We start from the raw sequence: 23,642 nt of genomic DNA, 5'->3' as shown, positions 1-23,642 counted from the left end.
GACTACCAGACTGTCTGGGGCAGTGGAGGATAACAGACTGCCAGACTGTCTGGGGCTGTGGAGGATAACAGACTACCAGACTGTCTGGGGCAGTGGAGGATAACAGACTGCCAGACTGTCTGGGGCAGTGGAGGATAACAGACTGTCTGGGGCTGTGGAGGATAACAGACTGCCAGACTGTCTGGGGCTGTGTAAGATAACAGACTGCCAGACTGTCTGGGGCTGTGGAGGATAACAGACTGCCACGGGTAGACAGCTCTTGTTCATAATCCACACAAAGAGAGCAAGCAGGGGCTTGATTTATAAAGCTGTAGAAAAAAATACACTGTTCAACACTGAGCGATAGCACAGGGCTCCTTTTGCTGACCAAACAAAGACTAATGTGTTCTTAAGTCAATTAACAGGTATTTAAAGGAAAGAGCTCAGCCCCAGAGGCAAAGTATCAGGTGGGAAAGGAGAAGAATGAACAAAGGTGGACCCGAACAAACTGTGTAGACTGCACCTCCCAGGTTCAACACACTTAACCCTTCGGTAATATAAACCCATCAACTCTGATCTCACAGACGAGACCTCATTAATGGACCTCTAATTGGGTGCTAATCACAAGTCTTTATAAGCAGCGGGTGGTTTCGGTATATACTCTGCTTTTCCACCGCTGTAGATAACCCAAGAATAACAGATAACCCAAGAATAACAGATAACCCAAGAATAACAGATAACCCAAGAATAACAGATAACCCAAGAATAACAGATAACCCAAGAATAACAGATAACCCAAGAATAACAGATAACCCAAGAATAACAGATAACCCAAGAATAACAGATAACCCAAGAATAACAGATAACCCAAGAATAACAGATAACCCAAGAATAACAGTGATATTGCTACATTTATGATCAGTACTTTACATGACGTTGCTCAGAAATGCCATATAGCAACATGGTATCTAATTGTATTTTACAATTTCAAAGCATTATCTTGGATTGTGACAGAATATATAAGAATTCCTTTGCCAGCTCAACATGAAAAGTACCTGTAAGTAGATGGTAGACTAAACTAGTCACCACCACATCATGAATGGTTTTCATAGTCTCTACTATCCACCTATTTGTTGTCCCCTTCAACATGACGGCTTCCCTGTAATCCTTGGTCGTCTGTAGTGGGCAGACGAGCAGGACTCTGATTGTCCTCCCTGTCCTCCATCTCACACAGCCTCCTGACCTTTAACCCCAGCTGTCATAGTGATGCGTTCCCTTACCCAGAAACCACTTATTTCACAGTTATCACCCTCTGTATGGCGCCTTGATGGCGCCTCGGTGGCCTCTGTATTGAAAATGATCAGTATGAGATGTCAAAAATGTATTTAATTTCAACAACAGAGAGCTATTTGAAAGACGTGTTTGTCTTGTTTGAGGGAATCATCACGAGAGGTTTGTCAATGGATTTCTTTAAGATTATACCTGACATGTCAAAAGAAGACTAGGTAAAACGCATCTCCCAACACCCAAAGTGACCACCTGTCTCCAACGTTGGTATGAACTCAAGCATTTCGCTACACCCACAATACCATCTGCTAAATATGTCTATGCGACCAATAACATTTGATTTGATTTGATGATATTTGATTTGATTTGATGATAGAGAACTTCACGTGAACGGGCTTTTTGAAAGATTCTTAGGGCTTTTCTCCCAGTATGTATATATATGTGTACACTACCGTTAAAAAGTTTGGGGTCACTTAGAAATGTCCTTGTTTTTGAAAGAAAAATAAATACAATTTCTATTTAAATAACATCAAATTGATCAGAAATACAGTATAGACATTGTTAATGTTGTAAATGACTATTGTAGCTGGAAACGGCAGATTTTTTATGGAATATCTACATAGGCGTACAGAGGCCCATTATCAGCAACCATCACTCCTGTGTTCCAATGGCACGTTGTGTTAGCTAATCAGAGTTGATAATTTTAAAAGGATAATTGATCATCAGAAAACCCTTTTGCAATTATGTTAGCACAGCTGAAAACAGTTGGTCTGATTAAAGAAGTAATAAAACTGGCCTTCTTTAGGCTAGCTGAGTATCTTGAGCATCAGCATTTGTGGGTTCGAATAAAAAGGCTCAAAATGGCCAAGAACAAAGACCTTGCTGCTGAAACTCGTCAATCTATTCTTGTTCTGAGAAATGAAGGCTATTCCATGCAAGAAATTGCAAAGAAACTGAAGATCTCATACAACACTGTGGACTACTCCCTTCACAGAACAGAGCAAACTGGCTCTAACCGGAATAGAAAGAGGAGTGAGAAGCCCCGGTGCACAACTGAGCAAGGGGACAAGTACATTAGAGTGTCTAGTTTGAGAAACAGACGCCTCACAAGTCCTCAACTGGCAGCTTCATTAAATAGTACCCGCAAAACACCAGTCTCAACGTCAACAGTGAAGAGGCGACTCCGGGATGCTGGCCTTGTAGGCAGAGTTCCTCTGTCCAGTGTCTGTGTTCTTTGGTCCATCTTTAATTTTATTGGCCAGTTTGAGATATGGCTTTTTCTTTGCAACTCTGCCTAGAAGGCCAGGATCCCTGAGTAGCCTCTTCACTGTTGACGTTGAGACTGGTGTTTTGCGGGTACGATTTAATGAACCTGCCAGTTGAGGACTTGTGATGCGTCTGTTTCCCAGGAGGGACTGGTGCACTTCACAAAATAGATGGCATCATGAGGAAGGAAAATTATGTGGATATATTGAAGCAACATCTCAAGACATCATTAAAGCTTGGTTGCAAATGGGTCTTCCAAATGGACAATGACACCAATGGCCCCAACGACCCTAAGAATTTCCAAAATTGCGGCAAAATGGCTTAAGGACAACAAAGTCAAGGTATTGGAGTGACCATCACAAAGCCCTGACCTCAATGCCATAGAACATTCGTGGGCAGAACTGAAAAAGTGTGTGCGAGCAAGGAGGCCTACAAACCTGACTCAGTTAACCCAGCTCTGTCAGGAGGAATGGGCCAAAATTCACCCAACTTATTGTGGGAAGCTTGTGGAAGGCTAAACTATTTAAATGCAATGCTACCAAATACTAATTGAGTGTATGTAAACTTCTGACCCACTGGGAACATGATGAAAGAAATAAAAGCTGAAAAAAATAATTATGTCTACTATTATTCTGACATTTCACATTCTTAAAATAAAGTGGTGATCCTAACTGACCTAAGACAGGGAATTTTTACTAGGATTAAATGTCAGAAATTGTGAAAAACGGAGTTTAATGTATTTGGTTAAGGTGTATGTAAACTTCCGACTTCAACTGTATATGGGCTAGTTATAACACTGTATATATGGGTTAGTTATAAGACTGTATTGTTTCAGAAAATCCGTTTTGAAGAAATTGAAAGTGATATTTTAAAACAGTCCTATCAGTGGGTAGGACTACACTTAGGAAAGTTAGATGTATTTTATAATCAAATATTATCTTCTGAGGTAACAAGTAGCAATTACATATTACTCCCATCTGTCCTGCGTGTCATTTCAAATCATCAATTCACCATATTCGGCGTCTTCCCGTCCAAATGTACAATTATTTTTGGCTTCAAAACGCGCATGAGCATATCGAAAAGAGGGTTTGACAGAGTCAATGATGAAAACATAAGTGGACTTCTTCGCAAGATTGTCAGCAATTATACCTTCTGTGTGATCAGTGAGAAGTACATTGTGAAGAGGTGAATGTTGTTTTAACAGCAGCCATTGTGTTAATGGCTGCAGGTATGTCTACTTGTTTACAAAGGAGGTGATTTGTGACCACATTCGTGCCACTCTTGTCATCCACATACTGTCCTAAAAATCTCTAGACCACCTTTATACCACACACAGAGTTGCGTACAAAGCTCTCCCTCGCCCTCCATTTGGCAAATCTGACCATAACTCTATCCTCCTCATTCCTGCTTACAAGCAAAAAATGGAAGCAGGAAGCACCAGTGACCTTGTCAATAAAAAAAAGTGGTCAGATGAAGCAGATGCTAAACTACAGGACTGTTTTGCTACCACAGACTGGAATATGTTCCGGGATTCTTCTGATGGCATTGAGGAGTACACCACATCAGTCACTGGATTTATCAATAAGTGCCCCGAGGACGTCGTCCCCACAGTGACTGTACGTACATACCCCAACCAGAAGCCATGGATTACAGACAACATTCGCACTGAGCTAAAGGGTAAAGCTGCCGCTTTCAGGGAGCGGGACTCCTGTAAGCTTATTAGAAAGCCCTTCCTGCGAACCATCAAACAGGCAAAACGTCAATACAGGGCTAAGACTGAATCATACTACACCGGCTCCGATGCTTGTCTTATGTGGCAGGGCTTGCAAACTATTACAGACTACAAAGAGACGCACAGCCGTGAGCTGCCCAGTGACACAACCCTACCAGACGAGCTAAATAAATTATATGCTCGCTTTGAGGCAAGTAACACTGAAATATGCATGAGAGCATCAGCTGTTCCGAACGACTGTGTGATCAAGCTCTCCGCAGCCGATGTGAGTAAGACCTTTAGACAGGTCAATATTCACAAGGCCACAAGGCCAGATGGATTACCAGGACGTGTACTACGAGCATGCGCTGACCAACTGGCAAGTGTCTTCACTGACATGTTCAACCTCTTTCTGTCTGAGTCTGTAATACCAACATGTTTTAAGCAGACCACCATAGTGCCTGTGCCCAGAACACTAAGGTAACCTGCCTAAATGACTACCGACACATAGCACTCACGTCTGTAGCCATGAAGTGCAATTGAAAGACTGCCTCCGACCGCGAGCCACTACAGAGGGTTGTGCCTCTGTATATCACTGGGGCCAAGGTTCCTGCCATCCAGAACCTCTATACCAGGAAGTGTCAGAGGAAGGCCCTGTCAAAGACTCCAGCCGCCCTAGTCACAGACTATCTCTGCTACTGCACGGCAAGCGGTACCGGAGCGCCAAGTCTAGGTCCAAGAGGCTCCTAAACAGCTTCTACCCCCAAGCCATAAGACTCCTGAACACCTAATCAAATGGCTACCCAGAATATTTGCACCCCCCCCTTTTACACCACTGCTACTCTCTGTTGTTATCATCTATGCATAGTCACTTTAATAACTCTACCTACATGTACATATTACCTCAGCTAACAGGTGTCCCCACACATTGACTCTGTACCGGTACCCCCCTGTATATAGTCTCCACTTCAGTAACATTAAGCTGCCTGCTACCTCCACTTCAGTAACATTAAGCTGCCTGCTACCTCCACTTCAGTAACATTAAGCTGCCTGCTACCTCCACTTCAGTAACATTAAGCTACCTGCTACCTCCACTTCAGTAACATTAAGCTGCCTGCTACCTCCACTTCAGTAACATTAAGCTGCCTGCTACCTCCACTTCAGTAACATTCAGCTGCCTGCTACCTCCACTTCAGTAACATTAAGCTACCTGCTACCTCCACCTCAGTAACATTAAGCTGCCTGCTACCTCCACCTCAGTAACATTAAGCTGCCTGCTACCTCCAACTCAGTAACATTAAGCTGCCTGCTACCTCCACTTCAGTAACATTAAGCTGCCTGCTACCTCCACCTCAGTAACATTAAGCTGCCTGCTACCTCCACCTCAGTAACATTAAGCTGCCTGCTACCTCCACCTCAGTAACATTAAGCTGCCTGCTACCTCCACCTCAGTAACATTAAGCTGCCTGCTACCTCCACCTCAGTAACATTAAGCTACCTGCTACCTCCACTTCAGTAACATTAAGATGCCTGCTACCTCCACTTCAGTAACATTAAGCTGCCTGCTACCTCCACTTCAGTAACATTAAGCTGCCTGCTACCTCCACTTCAGTAACATTAAGCTGCCTGCTACCTCCACTTCAGTAACATTAAGCTGCCTGCTACATCCACTTCAGTAACATTAAGCTGCCTGCTACCTCCACTTCAGTAACATTAAGCTGCCTGCTACCTCCACTTCATCTGCATAGAATAAATTAATTTCAGGAATCCTGAGCAGCAACTGAGAATCGTCCAATTTCTTCAGTGTTTCGTGAATATACCCGCTGCCTTCCCAATCTGATGACTGTTGTATTAGTCTACCTCAATCTGATGACTGTTGTATTAGTCTACCTCAATCTGATGACTGTTTTATTAGTCGACCTCAATCTGATGACTGTTCTATTAGTCTACCTCAATCTGATGACTGTTGTATTAGTCTACCTCAATCTGATGACTGTTGTATTAGTCAACCTCAATCTGATGACAGTTATATTAGTCGACCTCAATCTGATGAATGTTTTATTAGTCTACCTCAATCTGATGACTGTTTTATTAGTCGACCTCAATCTGATGACTGTTGTATTAGTCTACCTCAATCTGATGACTGTTGTATTAGTCTACCTCAATCTGATGACTGTTTTATTAGTCTACCTCAATCTGATGACTGTTTTATTTGTCTACCTCAATCTGATGACTGTTGTATTAGTCTACCTCAATCTGATGACTGTTGTATTAGTCTACCTCAATCTGATGACTGTTGTATTAGTCTACCTCAATCTGATGACTGTTTTATTAGTCTACCTCAATCTGATGACTGTTGTATTAGTCTACCTCAATCTGATGACTGTTTTATTAGTCTACCTCAATCTGATGACTGTTATATTAGTCTACCTCAATCTGATGACTGTTATATTAGTCTACCTCAATCTGATGACTGTTTTATTAGTCTACCTCAATCTGATGACTGTTTTATTAGTCTACCTCAAGCAGCTTGCTGCTGTACAGTGGGACAAGTAAATACATGTTATTTATTATTGCTAAATACTGCACAATTAAACAGTGTCACTCTCCAATCCCCCCTTGCCCGATACGCGTGTAAATATTGAACTATAAACTGTTGAGTTCCTTCCTGTATTTATGCTCGTGCAAATGTTTTATTCGATTCTACCGAGCCCATTTACTTTTTAAAATCTTTTATTCGTCTCTTTTAGAGGGAACCTGCAAGTAAGCATTTGGTTGGATGGTGTAAACCATGTGTTTCCTGTTACATACGACAAATACTTGAACTTGAACTTGTAGGTCAAATACCTGGAGGTAGAAGATAGCAAAGTTTGGTCATTTTGAATGACTTCACTACATGGTCGGGTGATGCAGGTGCTTTATCAATAAAAGCTTAGGTTGTGTTGGTTGCGACTATCCGAAATGGTCTCAGAGCATTTAGTTTTATTCTGTACGTAAATCCGAGACACCCCGTTTAGTATGATGAATTATATTTTGTATGGTGTGTATTCATTTGTGGATGTCCTTCACCCATTTCATATGATATGTTTTACGAATTTGCAAAACGTACAATATATTACGAATTTGCAAAAAAAAACGTATGAAATGTTGTATGAAAAGTTGCCAATTAGATAAAATCGTTCCGTGATGAGATTCAAATACGCAGCCTTTGGGTTGCTTGATGTTTGCATTAAACGCTCACCCCATCCACCCCGACCAATCACCCTCTTTTAATTTTGGCCTTAAGTAATTTCTGTCTTATGTAACCATACCAAACGTAACATATCATACGAATTTGAGTGTCATGGTTTTACGTTTACTATGTTACGTCTAGTCTATGAGCCCAGGCTGGACTATCAGTTCCAGAGGAAAAAACATACAAGCCTGCACTCGGAGGCTATTTCATTAACTCGAAATCCTCAACTTTATTATTGCTGGTGTGATGCTACAGAAGAATTCACATTTCAATCTAATTGCTGTAAAATAATATGTGAATAATAGTTTTTTTTTGTGGGAGCTCCTCAAAAGATGTGAAAAACAATACATTGCACAGCATTGTAAAATATTCTCAATTTCACGCAGGGTTGGGACTTAGCATCAACTTGTGGGGAGGGATGCAACTTTTTAGAGGAGTTGTTTGACCTAACACCTTCATAATGACACCTTCATGACACCTTCATAATGTGGTGTGGATGACATCCCATGTGTGTGCAAAAGATTAAACTAAACCTAAATGGCTCTGTATATAAACAAGAACTTTCTCTTTAAGTGCCACTTCTCTCCCTCCTTAAAGACTTACTAGATCTTCCTTCTGTGACAAATATTGAAAATGCCTGGCTTGTAGGCACTACAGAAAGGTAAGGTATGTGTGTGTGTGTGTGTGTGCGTGCGTGTGTGTGTGTGTGTGTGTGTGTGTGTGTGTGTGTGTGTGTGTGTGTGTGTGTGTGTGTGTGTGTGTGTGTGTGTGCGTGCGTGCGTGCGTGTGTGCGTGCTTGTGTGTGCGCGTGCGTGCGTGCGCTCGGAAAAGTGTCCGTGTAGGTGTTATAGGCAATGGAAATGGCAATCAACAATCAATGAACAACAGCGAAGTGGTAGTAATTAATATAATCAATAATCATTTTTAGCAGCATCGTAGGTGTGAGGGGGAGCACTAGTTGTTAGCCATTGAACAATTTTATGGCCAGGGGATAGAAGCTGTTTAGAGGTATGCTGGTCTGAGCCTTGATGCACCGGTACCGCCTGCTGGACGGGAGCCTGGAGAACAGTTTATGTCTTGGGTGGCTGGAATCTTTGACGTTCATGGAACTTTACATGAAAAGTGGGAAGTTCTGTTCACATTTATTTGCGAGGCATTCGTACACATAACAAGCTACAGTAGTGTATGCTCTGTGGGGGAAGGGGGGGCTGCACGACAGCTTTTATATCAAAAGCAAAACACTTGAGGATCTGTCAAAGGGCCTGCATGTGAAACTGGAAGATTTGTCTGAGGACCCAGGAGACCGTATGCAATCATAGTGAGACAAATGAACTGGGAATGGTGATGCGCCGTGTCGCGTAGAGACCAAGGCGGTCGTTCCTACCCACAAAGCAGCTGAGCTGGCGTTAAACCAGACTGGGCTCTCCGGGTAGTCCTTGGCCTCCTGGGAGCGCTGACAGGAAAATAGCAAGCGAAATGTGGTGAGCGACCTGGACTATGCCAAGTGGAGAGAGACACTTTATATTCTACAGGCAGATGTCTCGGATGTAGAGGTGCTTTCGCCAATGCAGGAAACAGCGTGTCAGTGTGACGACAGAACATCACTGTCCTGCAGAATATTTGCTGCAGTTACTGCCAGTGGTTTAAGACGTCGTTTCTATGACATTCCAGAAAATTCCTGTAAACAAAAAGTTGTTTTTGCTGAGCTGAAAAGGTCACTGTTATCTCACAACCATATTTGGTAAAGAACCTTTAGTTTTTCATTCTAACTGACATTGTTTTAAAAAGTGAGTCATCCACCCTTTTTAAACCTCTGGCAAATCAAATGTAAGTTAAAACAAACACACAAAGGTCATTCATTCTTAGCAAGGTCTTGACCTCAGGCATCGTCTCCATGGTAACTGCCTCTACTCTAACCCTTCGAAACTGGAAAGACAAAGGGCAGGTTTTTGTTGTTCTGTAGCTAACGCGTCTTCACTCCAAAGCTATACGTTGCCTGCTGGTTCACTAGCCATGATAATTAGCAGTTTGAAAGACAATAAAGTATGAATTCACACAGATTCAAATGAAATTGGATGAAACTGATTAAATATATCGCTAGTCTTTACTTGATCAGTAAAACCAGATAATGAAGTGTGGATTTGCAGATTGGATATAATGGTATTGGTTACTTGACTGGTGATTGATTACTGCAATCAATTACTTAGCTAGTTGAATGCTGTGGCTAATTTCATCCCAGGAGGACTACGCATGCATGCACCCACACAACACACACACACTCATCCACCAACCCACCCACAACACACACACTCATCCACCAACCCACCCACAACACACACACTCATCCACCAACCCACCAACCCACCCACACAACACACACACTCATCCACCAACCCACCCACACAACACACACACTCATCCACCAACCCACCAACCCACCCACACAACACACACACTCATCCACCAACCCACCAACCCAACACACACACTCATCCACCAACCCACCCACACAACACACACACTCATCCACCAACCCACCGACCCACCCACACAACACACACACTCATCCACCAACCCACACAACACATACACACCCACCCACGCACCCAACCACCCACCCACCAACCCACCGATCCACCGATCCACCAACCCACCCACCCACACAACACACCCACCCACGCACCCAACCACCCACCCACCCACCCACCCATCAACCCACCCACGCACGCACCCAACCACCCACCAACCCACCGATCAACCAACCCACCCACCCACACACCCACCCACCCACCAACCCACCCACCCATGCACACACCCACCCACCAACCAACCAACCAACCCACCCACGCACACTCCCACCTACGCACACAACACACACACACGTCCACCCACCCACAAACACCCACCCACGCACACAATACACACACCCGTCCACCCACTAACCCAAGTCATGTCTCAGACTGGCCAATAAAAACAAAAGATTAAGATGAGTTTTTAGCCTTTTAAAATTATAAACTTGGATTAGCTAACACAACGTGCCATTGGAACACAGGAGTGATGGTTGCTGATAATGGGCCTCTGTACACCTATGTAGATATTCCATTAAAAATCAGCCGTTTCCAGCTACAATAGTAATTTACAACATTAACAATGTCTACACTGTATTACTGATCAATTTGACGTTATTTTAATGGATAAAAAATTTTGCTTTTCTTTTAAAAACAAAGACACTTCTAAGTGACCCCAAACTTTTTAACGGTAGAGTATGATGACATAATTTCATAACCTGACCTACCGCTTGCATATCAATATAAGACTGGGAAGAATTTACGTTCTCAATCTCCCCCTATCTGCAAGGATAGCCAATGACATTACACATTATTGACATCTGACTTGAACCAATCAATTAGAATATATAAACATTAAATATACAGTTCACTAAGAGAAGGGTAGAGGAAGGTTAGAGGAAAGTTAGAGGAAGGTTAGAGGAAGGGTAAAGGAAGGTTAGAGGAAGGGTAAAGGTTAAATGAAGGGTAAAGGAAGGTTAGAGGAAGGGTAAAGGAAGGGTAAAGGAAGGTTAGAGGAAAATTAAAGGAAGATTAAAGGAAGGGTAAAGGGTAAAGGAAGGTTAGAGGAAGGGTAAAGGAGGGTTAAATGAAGGGTAGAGGAAGGTTAGATGAAGGGTAAAGGAAGGTTAAATGAAGGGTAAAGGAAGGTTAGATGAAGGGTAAAGGAAGGTTAGAGGAAGGGTAAAGGAAGGTTAGATGAAGGCTAAAGGAAGGTTAGAGGAAGGGTAAAGGTTAAATGAAGGGTCAAGGAAGGTTAGAGGAAGGGTAAATGAAGGGTAAAGGAAGGTTAGGGGAAGGGTAAAGGAAGGTTAGATGAAGTGTAAAGGAAGGTTAGATGAAGGGTAAAGGAAGGTTAGAGGAAGGATACAGGTTAAATGAAGGATCAAGGAAGGTTAGATGAAGGGTAAAGGAAGGGTAAAGGAAGCTTAGATGAAGGGTAAAGGAAGGGTAAAGGAAGGTTAGATGAAGGGTAAAGGAAGGTTAAAGGAAGGTTAGAGGAAGGGTAAAGGAAGGTTAAATGAAGGTTAAATGAAGGGTAAATGGTAAAGGAAGGGTAAAGGAAGGTTAGAGGAAGGGTAAAGGTTAAATGAAGGGTAAAGGAAGGTTAGAGGAAGGTTAGAGGAAGGTTAAATGAAGGTTAAAGGAAGGTTAGAGAAGATTAAATGAAGGGTAAATGAAGGTTAAAGGAAGGTTAAATGAAGGGTAAAGGAAGGTTAAATGAAGGGTAAAGGAAGGTTAAGGAAGAACAATCTCACACTTTACTCTGATATTCATCCCAGATATTTAATAAATGTTACATGCAAGCACACACATCTACACATCGTGAGCAGATGGCTCAACTTCCTTCACCAGATTGTCTCTGAGGCTCGCACACATGGGTCTACATTACTCTAAACCCCTCCTCACCACCCTGCACCCCTCCAGCCCTCATCCTTCACCCTTCACCACACCTCCTTCCCCTTGACCCTTCTCCCTCCACCACTTCTATCTACTTCACCCTTCCCCCTTCTCCTTCACCGTCCACCCCTTCTACTTCACCCCTTCTACTTCACCCCTCCTACTTCACCCTCCACCGCTCCTCCTTCACCATCCACCCCTCCTCCTTCACCATCCACCCCTCCTCCTTCACCTTCCACCCCCTTGGCCCTCCCATCCCCTCCCCCCCTTGATAAACCTCCACGTCTCCTAATGACTCTCCTTCATGAGAGAGCGACGACAGTGTCGTGTCGAGTGAAACCCGCCGCTGATGATTAAGGGAGCTTATTAAAAGCAACCTTGTAGAGTAGTGCGCGTGATGGAGGGTGCGTTACGAGGCCTGATCCCTCTCGAATGACACCACGCTCTCCCGAACACGCCACATTTTTTTTTCTCCTGATTAGCCTGACGTGGAACGAGCGATACCACCAAACCTGTTAATAACGCCAAAATTAGAAGGGGGCTCACACTCGGCAAAGAGAGGAGATTAATTTAGCTCGGAGTCTGTCTCCGTCTCCCTTTCCCATCCTCCCTCCTTCCTTCCTCCCCTCACGCACGCAAATTGCAAAGTTTCGAATGTGCTCCGATAATGAGCTTGCCGCTTGTCAGCTCGCTTGTCATTTTCTGTAATTAATGCAGAGGAAGAGGCCTTCCTGATGGTTCGTATTACTCATGTACTGAGAGGACTTCGGCGGCGAAAATAATTTACATTAATTATCTCAGTGTGTTTGTGTGGTTTCATGGTGGGGGAATTTATTGTGCCGCCATTTTATTCGGTGATATCAGTCACTCATTAATGGGTACGTGATTTATTTATCTTTTTCTAGTCCTCTGCCCTCCGGTGTAATGAAGGCAGGCAGCCATCCAAGACGTCAACTTCAACCGTTTTAAAGACGCACTTCTACTTTTTAAGGACAACATATAGAATTGAGATGTTCTTGCTTAGCAACAGACCAACCAATAAAGGAACCATTAAATATGTAGCTTTACAGTATTGTAAAACCAGCAACAAGGTTTTTTTGACCAACGTAAGCTTACAAACCAATCCCTCCTTTTCCAGTTACACAGGCGTAAACAACACTGTCATGATTTATGCTGCTGACTTGTTTATGTTTTTGTTTATTTTGCGAACATTAACGTTGGTCATTTGTTTTGGCCAAGAAATTACATTTGTTTTTCCTGTGCCATAAATGTATAGATAAAACTGCAAAGATGAAATGTGTTCTCACTCAAGCCCCCCACAAAAACAAAAAAAATACATAACTCACAAAATATTAACGAGAAATGAATATTTAAATAATTTGCTTGCTTTGGTCTGCTCAGTGAAATGTATTAGCTTCCTCGTTGGAATGTATTATTAATTTGTAAGTAAATAATGCAGCTTTGGTTTCCCACAAAATTAACCCTTTGCCTTTTAGGGGCTGATGCAGTCATTCTATCGAATGACAATTATGCCACTTAATTAATGCTATAATTAACAGTGTAATTAGCTTAAATACTCTGCAACTGGGCACCTCCACTGAGGTTTCTTAATTAGGGCGATTAACGAGGTTTGCGCGCACATGTGTGTGTGTGTTGTCTGGCCCATTGGCCCACCAGGTACAGACAACAGTATTAATATTTGTGATGATGATAGCTAGGACAACATATTCCTCCTGGTTGGTCAGGAAAATGACATGTTATGCCACTGTGTATGTAGAAATACGGTATAAATCCCCCTAGAGTAGATTCACTGTGTATGTAGAAACACGGTATAAATCCCCCTAGAGTAGATTCACTGTGTATGTAGAAATACGGTATAAATCCCCCTAGAATAGATTCACTGTGTATGTAGAAATACGGTATAAATCCCCCTAGAGTAGATTCACTGTGTATGTAGAAATACGGTATAAATCCCCCTAGAGTAGATTCACTGTGTATGTAGAAATACGGTATAAATCCCCCTAGAGTCGATTCACTGTGTATGTAGAAATACGGTATAAATCTCCCTAGAATAGATTCACTGTGTATGTAGAAATACGGTATAAATCCCCCTAGAGTCAATTCACTGTGTATGTAGAAATACGGTATAAATCTCCCTAGAGTAGATTCACTGTGTATGTAGAAATACGGTATAAATCCCCCTAGAGTAGATTCACTGTGTATGTAGAAATACGGTATAAATCCCCCTAGAGTAGATTCACTGTGTATGTAGAAATACTGTATAAATCCCCTAGAGTCGATTCACTGTGTATGTAGAAATACTGTATAAATCCTGCTAGAGTAGATTCACTGTGTATGTAGAAATACGGTATAAATCCCCTAGAGTAGATTCACTGTGTATGTAGAAATACGGTATAAATCCCCCTAGAGTAGATTCACTGTGTATGTAGAAATACTGTATAAATCCCCCTAGAGTCGATTCACTGTGTATGTAGAAATACTGTATAAATCCCGCTAGAGTAGATTCACTGTGTATGTAGAAATACGGTATAAATCCCCCTAAGTAGATTCACTGTGTATGTAGAAATACGGTATAAATCCCCCTAGAGTCGATTCACTGTGTATGTAGAAATACGGTATAAATCCCCCTAGAGTAGATTCACTGTGTATGTAGAAATACGGTATAAATCCCCCTAGAATAGATTCACTGTGTATGTAGAAATACGGTATAAATCCCCCTAGAGTAGATTCACTGTGTATGTAGAAATACGGTATAAATCCCCCTAGAGTCGATTCACTGTGTATGTAGAAATACGGTATAAATCCCCCTAGAGTAGATTCACTGTGTATGTAGAAATACGGTATAAATCCCCCTAGAGTAGATTGACACACCGGTGTAGTTAAATAGAGAGGGGTTTTGCACTGGATGCGTTTCAATCCACCACATCTACCAGTGTTGCACTTCTGCGTCTGTGGTGAAAGGTGACAGAGCTAGAGCGATGTTTGTCAGACTATGGAACATCTGTGGTGAAAGGTGGCAGAGATAGAGGGTGTTTGTCAGACTATGGGACATCCCATAAATTGGTCTTCTCACCTAAACGTCTGTAGCGTCCGAGCAGTTATTTGTTTTGTATATTTAAGTGTCAAGAGACACATCTGAAGTCAGTATCATAGATTCCAATACAGCCTTTAGAATATTGAGCTGACTTGAGAGTCTCCATGTTTAAAGGAACATACCCTGAACAATGGTGACAGTAGCTATGTTTCCATTAGAAAATACCCTGAACAATGGTGACAGTAGCTATGTTTCCATTAGAAAATACCCTGAACAATGGTGACAGTATGTTTCCATTAGAAATACCCTGAACAATGGTGACAAGCTATGTTTCCATTAGAAAATACCCTGAACAATGAGCTATGTTTCCATTGTTTGAAAATACCCTGAACAATGGTGACAGTAGCTATGTTTCCATTAGAAAATACCTGGTGACAGTAGCTATGTTTCCATTAGAAAATACCCTGAACAATGGTGACAGTAGCTATGTTTCCATTAGAAAATACCCTGAACAATGGTGACAGTAGCTATGTTTCCATTAGAAAATACCCTGAACAATGGTGACAGTAGCTATGTTTCCATTAGAAAATACCCTGAACAATGGTGACAGTAGCTATGTTTCCATTAGAAAATACCCTGAACAATGGTGACAGTAGCTATGTTTCCATTAGAAAATACCCTGGACAATGGTGACAGTAGCTATGTTTCCATTAGAAAAGACCCTGAACAATGGTGACAGTAGCTATGTTTCCATTAGAAAATACCCTGAACAATGGGGACAGTAGCTATGTTTCCATTAGAAAATACCCTGAACAATGGTGACAGTAGCTATGTTTCCATTAGAAAAGACCCTTGGTGACAGTAGCTATGTTTCCATTAGAAAATACCCTGAACAATGGTGACAGTAGCTATGTTTCCATTAGAAAAGACCCTGAACAATGGTGACAGTAGCTATGTTTCCATTAGAAAATACCCTGAACAATGGTGACAGTAGCTATGTTTCCATTAGAAAAGACCCTGAACAATGGTGACAGAGCTATGTTTCCATTAGAAAATACCCTGAACAATGGTGACAGTAGCTATGTTTCCATTAGAAAATACCCTGAACAATGGGGACAGTAGCTATGTTTCCATTAGAAAAGACCCTGAACAATGAGCTATGTTTCCATTAGAAAATACCCTGAACAATGGGGACAGTAGCTATGTTTCCATTAGAAAATACCCTGAACAATGGTGACAGTAGCTATGTTTCCATTAGAAAATACCCTGAACAATGGTGACAGTAGCTATGTTTCCATTTGGTGACAGTAGCTATGTTTCCATTAGACAATACCCTGAACAATGGTGACAGTAGCTATGTTTCCATTAGAACCCTGAACAATGGTGACAGTAGCTATGTTTCCATTAGAAAATACCCTGAACAATGGTGACAGTAGCTATGTTTCCATTAGAAAATACCCTGAACAATGGTGACAGTAGCTATGTTTCCATTAGAAAATACCCTGAACAATGGTGACAGTAGCTATGTTTCCATTAGAAAATACCCTGAACAATGGTGACAGTAGCTATGTTTCCATTAGAAAATACACTGAACAATGGTGACAGTAGCTATGTTTCCATTAGAAAATACCCTGAACAATGGTGACAGTAGCTATGTTTCCATTAGAAAATACCCTGAACAATGGTGACAGTAGCTATGTTTCCATTAGAAAATACCCTGAACAATGGGGAACGTAGCTATGTTTCCATTAGAAAATACCCTGAACAATGGTGACAGTAGCTATGTTTCCATTAGAAAATACCCTGAACAATGGTGACAGTAGCTATGTTTCCATTAGAAAATACCCTGAACAATGGGGACAGTAGCTATGTTTCCATTAGAAAAGACCCTGAACAATGGTGACAGTAGCTATGTTTCCATTAGAAAATACCCTGAACAATGGTGACAGTAGCTATGTTTCCATTAGAAAATACCCTGAACAATGGGGACAGTAGCTATGTTTCCATTAGAAAATACCCTGAACAATGGTGACAGTAGCTATGTTTCCATTAGAAAATACCCTGAACAATGGTGACAGTAGCTATGTTTCCATTAGAAAATACCCTGAACAATGGTGACAGTAGCTATGTTTCCATTAGAAAATACCCTGAACAATGGGGACAGACTAGTAGCTATGTTTCCATTAGAAAATACCCTGAACAATGGTGACAGTAGCTATGTTTCCATTAGAAAATACCCTGAACAATGGGGACAGTAGCTATGTTTCCAACCCTGAACAATGGGGACAGTGCTATGTTTCCATTAGAAAATACCCTGAACAATGGGGACAGTGTTTCCATTAGAAATACCCTGAACAATGGTGACCTATGTTTCCATTAGAAAATACCCTGAACAATGGTGACAGTAGCTATGTTTCCATTAGAAAATACCCTGAACAATGGTGACAGTAGCTATGTTTCCATTAGAAAATACAACAATGGTGACAGTAGCTATGTTTCCATTAGAAAATACCCTGAACAATGGAACAATGGGGACAGTAGCTATGTTTCCATGACAGTAGCTATGTTTCCATTAGAAAATACCCTGAACAATGGTGACAGTAGCTATGTTTCCATTAGAAAATACCCTGAACAATGGTGACAGTAGCTATGTTTCCATTAGAAAATACACTGAACTAATTAGGTGACAATGGTAGCTATGTTTCCATTAGAAAATACCCTGAACAATGGTGACAGTAGCTATGTTTCCATTAGAAAATACTGAACAATGGGGACAGTAGCTATGTTTCCATTAGAAAATACCCTGAACAATGGTGACAGTAGCTATGTTTCCATTAGAAAATACCCTGAACAATGGTGACAGTAGCTATGTTTCCATTAGAAAATACCCTGAACAATGGGGACAGTAGCTATGTTTCCATTAGAAAATACCCTGAACAATGGTGACAGTAGCTATGTTTCCATTAGAAAATACCCTGAACAATGGTGACAGTAGCTATGTTTCCATTAGAAAATACCCTGAACAATGGTGACAGTAGCTATGTTTCCATTAGAAAATACCCTGAACAATGGTGACAGTAGCTATGTTTCCATTAGAAAATACCCTGAACAATGGGGACAGTAGCTATGTTTCCATTAGAAAATACCCTGAACAATGGTGACAGTAGCTATGTTTCCATTAGAAAATACCCTGAACAATGGGGACAGTAGCTATGTTTCCATTAGACAATACCCTGAACAATGGTGACAGTAGCTATGTTTCCATTAGAAAATACCCTGAACAATGGTGACAGTAGCTATGTTTCCATTAGAAAATACCCTGAACAATGGTGACAGTAGCTATGTTTCCATTAGAAAATACCCTGAACAATGGTGACAGTAGCTATGTTTCCATTAGAAAATACCCTGAACAATGGTGACAGTAGCTATGTTTCCATTAGAAAAGACCCTGAACAATGGGGACAGTAGCTATGTTTCCATTAGAAAATACCCTGAACAATGGTGACAGTAGCTATGTTTCCATTAGAAAATACCCTGAACAATGGGGACAGTAGCTATGTTTCCATTAGAAAATACCCTGAACAATGGTGACAGTAGCTATGTTTCCATTAGAAAATACCCTGAACAATGGTGACAGTAGCTATGTTTCCATTAGAAAATACCCTGAACAATGGTGACAGTAGCTATGTTTCCATTAGAAAATACCCTGAACAATGGTGACAGTAGCTCTGTTTCCATTAACATGTCCAGGGATTTTTGCTGTTGTCTACATATAGAATGTTTGTATAGAAAATAGATGTGACAATGTGCTTCATTAGGTTTCCATGTAACTAACTATCTTCTGTTGATTAAAACAGCTGGATGTAATGAAGTCCCACCTAAAACCCTAGTGGCAAATAAAAATGAAGTGGTTTAAGTGTTTCCATGACCTATTTAGACAAATTGCGCATTAATAAATTGCGGCAGCCTGTATGCCCTCCAACCTATCTGTTTTATGGATCGAATGCCACAATTCACTCATATTTGCAATATTCAAATATACTGATCAAAAATATAAATGCAACAATTTTCAAGATTGTACTGAGCTCCAGTTCATAGAAGGAAATCAGTCAATTTAAATAAAAAAAATGAGGCCCTAATCTATGGATTTCACACGACTGAGCAGGGGTTGCAGCCATGGGTCGATCTGGGAGGGCATAAGTCCACCCTCTTGGGAGTTAGAGTTAGGTCCATCCACTAGGCAGCCAGGCCCATTTTTTTTCCCCACAAAAGGGCTTCATTACAGACAGCCGGTTGGATGTACTGCCAAACTCTCTAAAATTACATTGGAGGCGGCTTATGGTAGAGAAATTAACATTAAATTATCTGACAACAGCTCTGGTGGACATTCCTGCATTCAGCATGCCAATTGAGCGATCTCTCAAAACTTGAGATATCTGTGGTATTTTGTTGTGTGACAAAACTGCACATGTTAGAGTGGTCTTTCCTTGTCCCCAGCACAAGGTGCTCCTGTGTAATGATCGTGCTGTTTTAATCAGCTTCTTGATATGCCACACCTGTCAGGTGGATGGATTATCTTGGCAAAGGAGAAATGCTCACTAACAAGAATGTACACAAATTTGTGCACTACATTTGAGAGAAATAAGCTTTTTCTGCATATGGAAGTTATTTAATTTCAGCTTATGAAAAATGAGACCAACACTTTACATGTTTTGCTTATATTTTTGTTCAGTATAATTATCAGGTGCCAACATATCACCATGGTCCGTGCCATGATTAAACTTTCACTCCTCTAGATCCAAAATGTTGGATGTTGAAACTTGCCAGCGAACCAGAAAAGCAAGGCAAAGCAATTCAGGAATTCTTGAAAGTCAGGACAATCCTTGTCCTGCAAAGAAATATCATTTTCTAGATGAAAAAGCAGTAGGCAAACAGCAGGCATTTAGAATTAAATGTGGAGTGATGACATCACGTGCCCTGCAAACAAAGATGATTTGTCAATCATCATTTGTCGCAATAAAGAAAGTTTGACAAAAGAAAAATCCACCTGTCGAACATATTAAAATGTTGTCGACCTGTAGAAAATGTCTCCTATATTTGCCGTTTCCATTACACACGTCGCAATTATTATTTTTTTTGCGACATTGCGTTTGTCGAATAAACCTTGGGTCAATGGAAACCTGCCTAGTGTTGGGATTACAAAGTATTAAGAGGAGAACGTCGAGGAAAATCCTTTCTTGGAGCACCATGGCTTATCTGATTATATCGTCTTGACTCTTATCTCTGTGGTTGATGTGATAAGCGTTCACTTAAATTTTGCTCCGTTTCAAAATAAAATGAAACGCCTCCTCCAACCACCTCCTCCAACCACCTCCTCCAACCGCCTCCTCCAACCGCCCCTGCCATGCTTTAGCCGTTACTCCCTAATGACTCCTCTGCAGAGATATCAATGGGAGAGTTAATGGTTCAGAGAAATTCTTTAATTAATGCCAGATTTAATTAACAGGAAAAGCGGGCCCCTTCTCTGCCAGCCCAGGTACACTTCCTTTGTGTTTATCAGCGGACAAATCAAATGATCGCATTATCTCTTTCATCGAGTCTCCTCAAGTCTCCCATTCAAAGTCGTCTGTCTGACACTCGGTGACACGGCTCTCCTCTTTATTGCATCTTGACGGAATATATTCTGACAAAAGGAGGATCATAATAGTTCGGATATTTCAATGAAAGAGATGGTTTTTAATAACCTCGCCGGCAAATGGGAGAAAGAAAAAAACAAAAACGAGAAATGAAATCCTAATGTAAGGGGGATGAGCCCCAGCCCCATTGAGCCCGGGCATGCCACTGACAACCGTATCAGATCCTCTAATACTGTCAAATTAAACACTATTATGCAAAGTGTCATTCAGAACTCCACTGTGTTATATAGGAGTGTAATTTAGATGGCCTGCCACTCTGATATGAACGCTGTGCAAATCGTCCATTTTACACAATCATCTTATTATCGGTCTCGGTAATAATTGATTCACTACCTCAGTTCAAACTTTGTAATATTGTCTCCCCCGAACTTCCGACTTAAAGAATGGTTTTGTCTGTGAAATTACATTTATGAATTGTTATGTTAAGATTACATTGCTATGTAATCTATTTGTCTGTTATGAATATGTAGGATCAGTGCACAGGAGGTTGGTGACACCTTAATTGGGGAGGACAGGCTCATTCATAGTAATGGCTGGAACAGAATTCATGGAATGGTGTGGAACTCATGTGTTTTCCTACCACTCCATTGACTCCATTCCAGTCATTACTTTGTGCTGTCCTCTTCGTCAGCAACCTCCTGTGGTTCAGTGATAGGCCAAGAGGTGGAGAGGAGCCAGTGAAAAAGGAAGCATCATTTTAACTAATCCTGATCATCTAATCAACTAGCATGAGCACTGTGCCATGTACTTTATTTCATCATCGATCATAAAAGTCCATGTCTACATGATCTCATCAAGATAACGAGGCCTTCAGGTTATCTATACACATGCTCATTTCCAGATGGTTGCTATGGGTGACCCTGTCACATAGGATCACAAGGACAAATCAAATCCAATTTTTGTCACATGCGCCAAATACAACAGGTGTAGACCGTACTGTGATAAGGCCTACTTAGAGTTTACCAACAATGCAGAGTTTTTAAAAAGTAAGACAAATTTGATAAATAAACTAAAGGATAAATAGTAACACAATAAAGTAACAATAACAAGGTTATATACAGGGGGTACAGGTACCGAGTCAATGTGCACAGGTATGGGTTAGTCGAGGTAATTGAGGTAATGTGCTCATGTCGGTAGAGGTAAGGTGACTATGCATAGATAATAAACCTTGGTACAGCCCTGGTAATGCAAATGAGGGTGTGCTCTGCCCTCCTTTTCCTGATTATGCATAGATAATAAACCTTGGTACAGCCCTGGTAATGCAAATGAGGGTGTGCTCTGCCCTCCTTTTCCTGATTATGCATAGATAATAAACCTTGGTACAGCCCTGGTAATGCAAATGAAGGTGTGCTCTGCCCTACTTTTCCTGATTTCCACGATCAGTTCCTTTGTCTTGTTGACATTGAAGTACCTTTTGTCCAGGCGGGAAAGGGCAGTGTTGAATGTAATAAAGATTGCGTCACCTGTGGATCTGTTGAGACGGTATGCGGGTGGTGTGGGTCCGGGGCTTCTGGGATGAAGTTGTTGATGTGAGCCATGACCAGCCTTTAGAAGCATTTCATGGCTACAGAGGTGAGTGCTGTGGGGCGGTAGTCATTTAGGCAGGTTACCTTGGCATTTTTAGGCACAGGGACTATGGTGGTCTGCTTGAAACATGTAGGTATTACAGACTGGTTCAGGGACAATTTGAAAATGTCAGTGAAGGCACCTGCCAGTTGGTCAACGCATGCTCTGAGTATGCGTCCTGGTAATCCATCTGGCCCCACGTCCTTGTGAAGGTTAACCTGTTTAAAGGGCTTACTCAAATCGGCTGCGGAGAGCTTGATCACACAATTGTCCGGAACAGCTGGTGCTCTCATGCATGGTTCAGTTTTACAGGCTCCTGACAGATAGCCATATCTTTTGTGGTGTCCTCAATAGTTCTCAATAGTCTCCAGTGAAACAGTTTTCAGTAAAAGAGGAGGAAAATCCCTTTTACCAATGGCCTCAACAAAACGTATTACTTACTTGTTTTTCACCAGTGTGTGATTCGTGCAATGGGCCATTAGACGCCTCTTAGGCCATAAAATGGTGCTTCACTATTTGATGAAAAACCAGTAGCCTCCCCATGAAGGTGAAAGTTCATTCTATCCTTTAGACTCCCTCAAGTCCATAACTTCTCAAACTATGCCACGAAGCCACAGGAGTGTGTTCATTGATTCAGACAGTACACGTATCGCCAATTAAATAACATTGCAGCTGAAACCCTGTTGTAAAATCAATAGTAATTGGTACCCAAAACAATATAAATGTGTGGCCTGCAGCCTGTTTCTGTCTCTGCTAGTCCTCAGCAGTGAGAGACATGGAGGTTGTCTGGCATTTATGGAAATATATGATCGGAAATGATGATTTGGGAAGTGACTAGCTCTAATAACCTTACATTATATGGTGGAACTGCTTCACTGTTGGAAAATGTTCTCACCAACCTGAAATTGACCACGGAAACACAGTTGTGTTGATTTAGAACTCATTGTGATCAACACACAAAATGTGTTTTGATCCAAAGAAGCATTATGATGAGTTGTCATATCAGTTGTCACCTACCGTGAATTCGAAGGGAATATATTTTTTAACAATGTCATTAGATTTAGGTTTAAAGTTGATTGGAAGAAATATCAAAAGTTCCAAAATTCCTTTCCGTTGATGACCCCCAGTATCTCTACTTGCACATTGATCTTCTGCCGATCTACCATTCCAGTGTTTGAATTGCTATATTGTAATTACTTCACCACCATGGCCTATTTATTGCCTTACTTTACCTCATTTGCACACACTGTAGATAGACTTTTTGTTTTCTTTTGTTCTACTCTATCATTGACTGTATGTTTTGTTTATTCCATGTGTAACTCTGTGTTGTTGTATGTGTCGAACTGCTACGCTTTATCTTGGCCAGGTCGCAGTTGTAAAT

Source organism: Oncorhynchus keta, chromosome 9 (assembly GCF_023373465.1).
Source record: "Oncorhynchus keta strain PuntledgeMale-10-30-2019 chromosome 9, Oket_V2, whole genome shotgun sequence".
Taxonomy (NCBI): Eukaryota; Metazoa; Chordata; class Actinopteri; order Salmoniformes; family Salmonidae; genus Oncorhynchus; species Oncorhynchus keta.
This window is presented reverse-complemented; position numbering follows the sequence as displayed.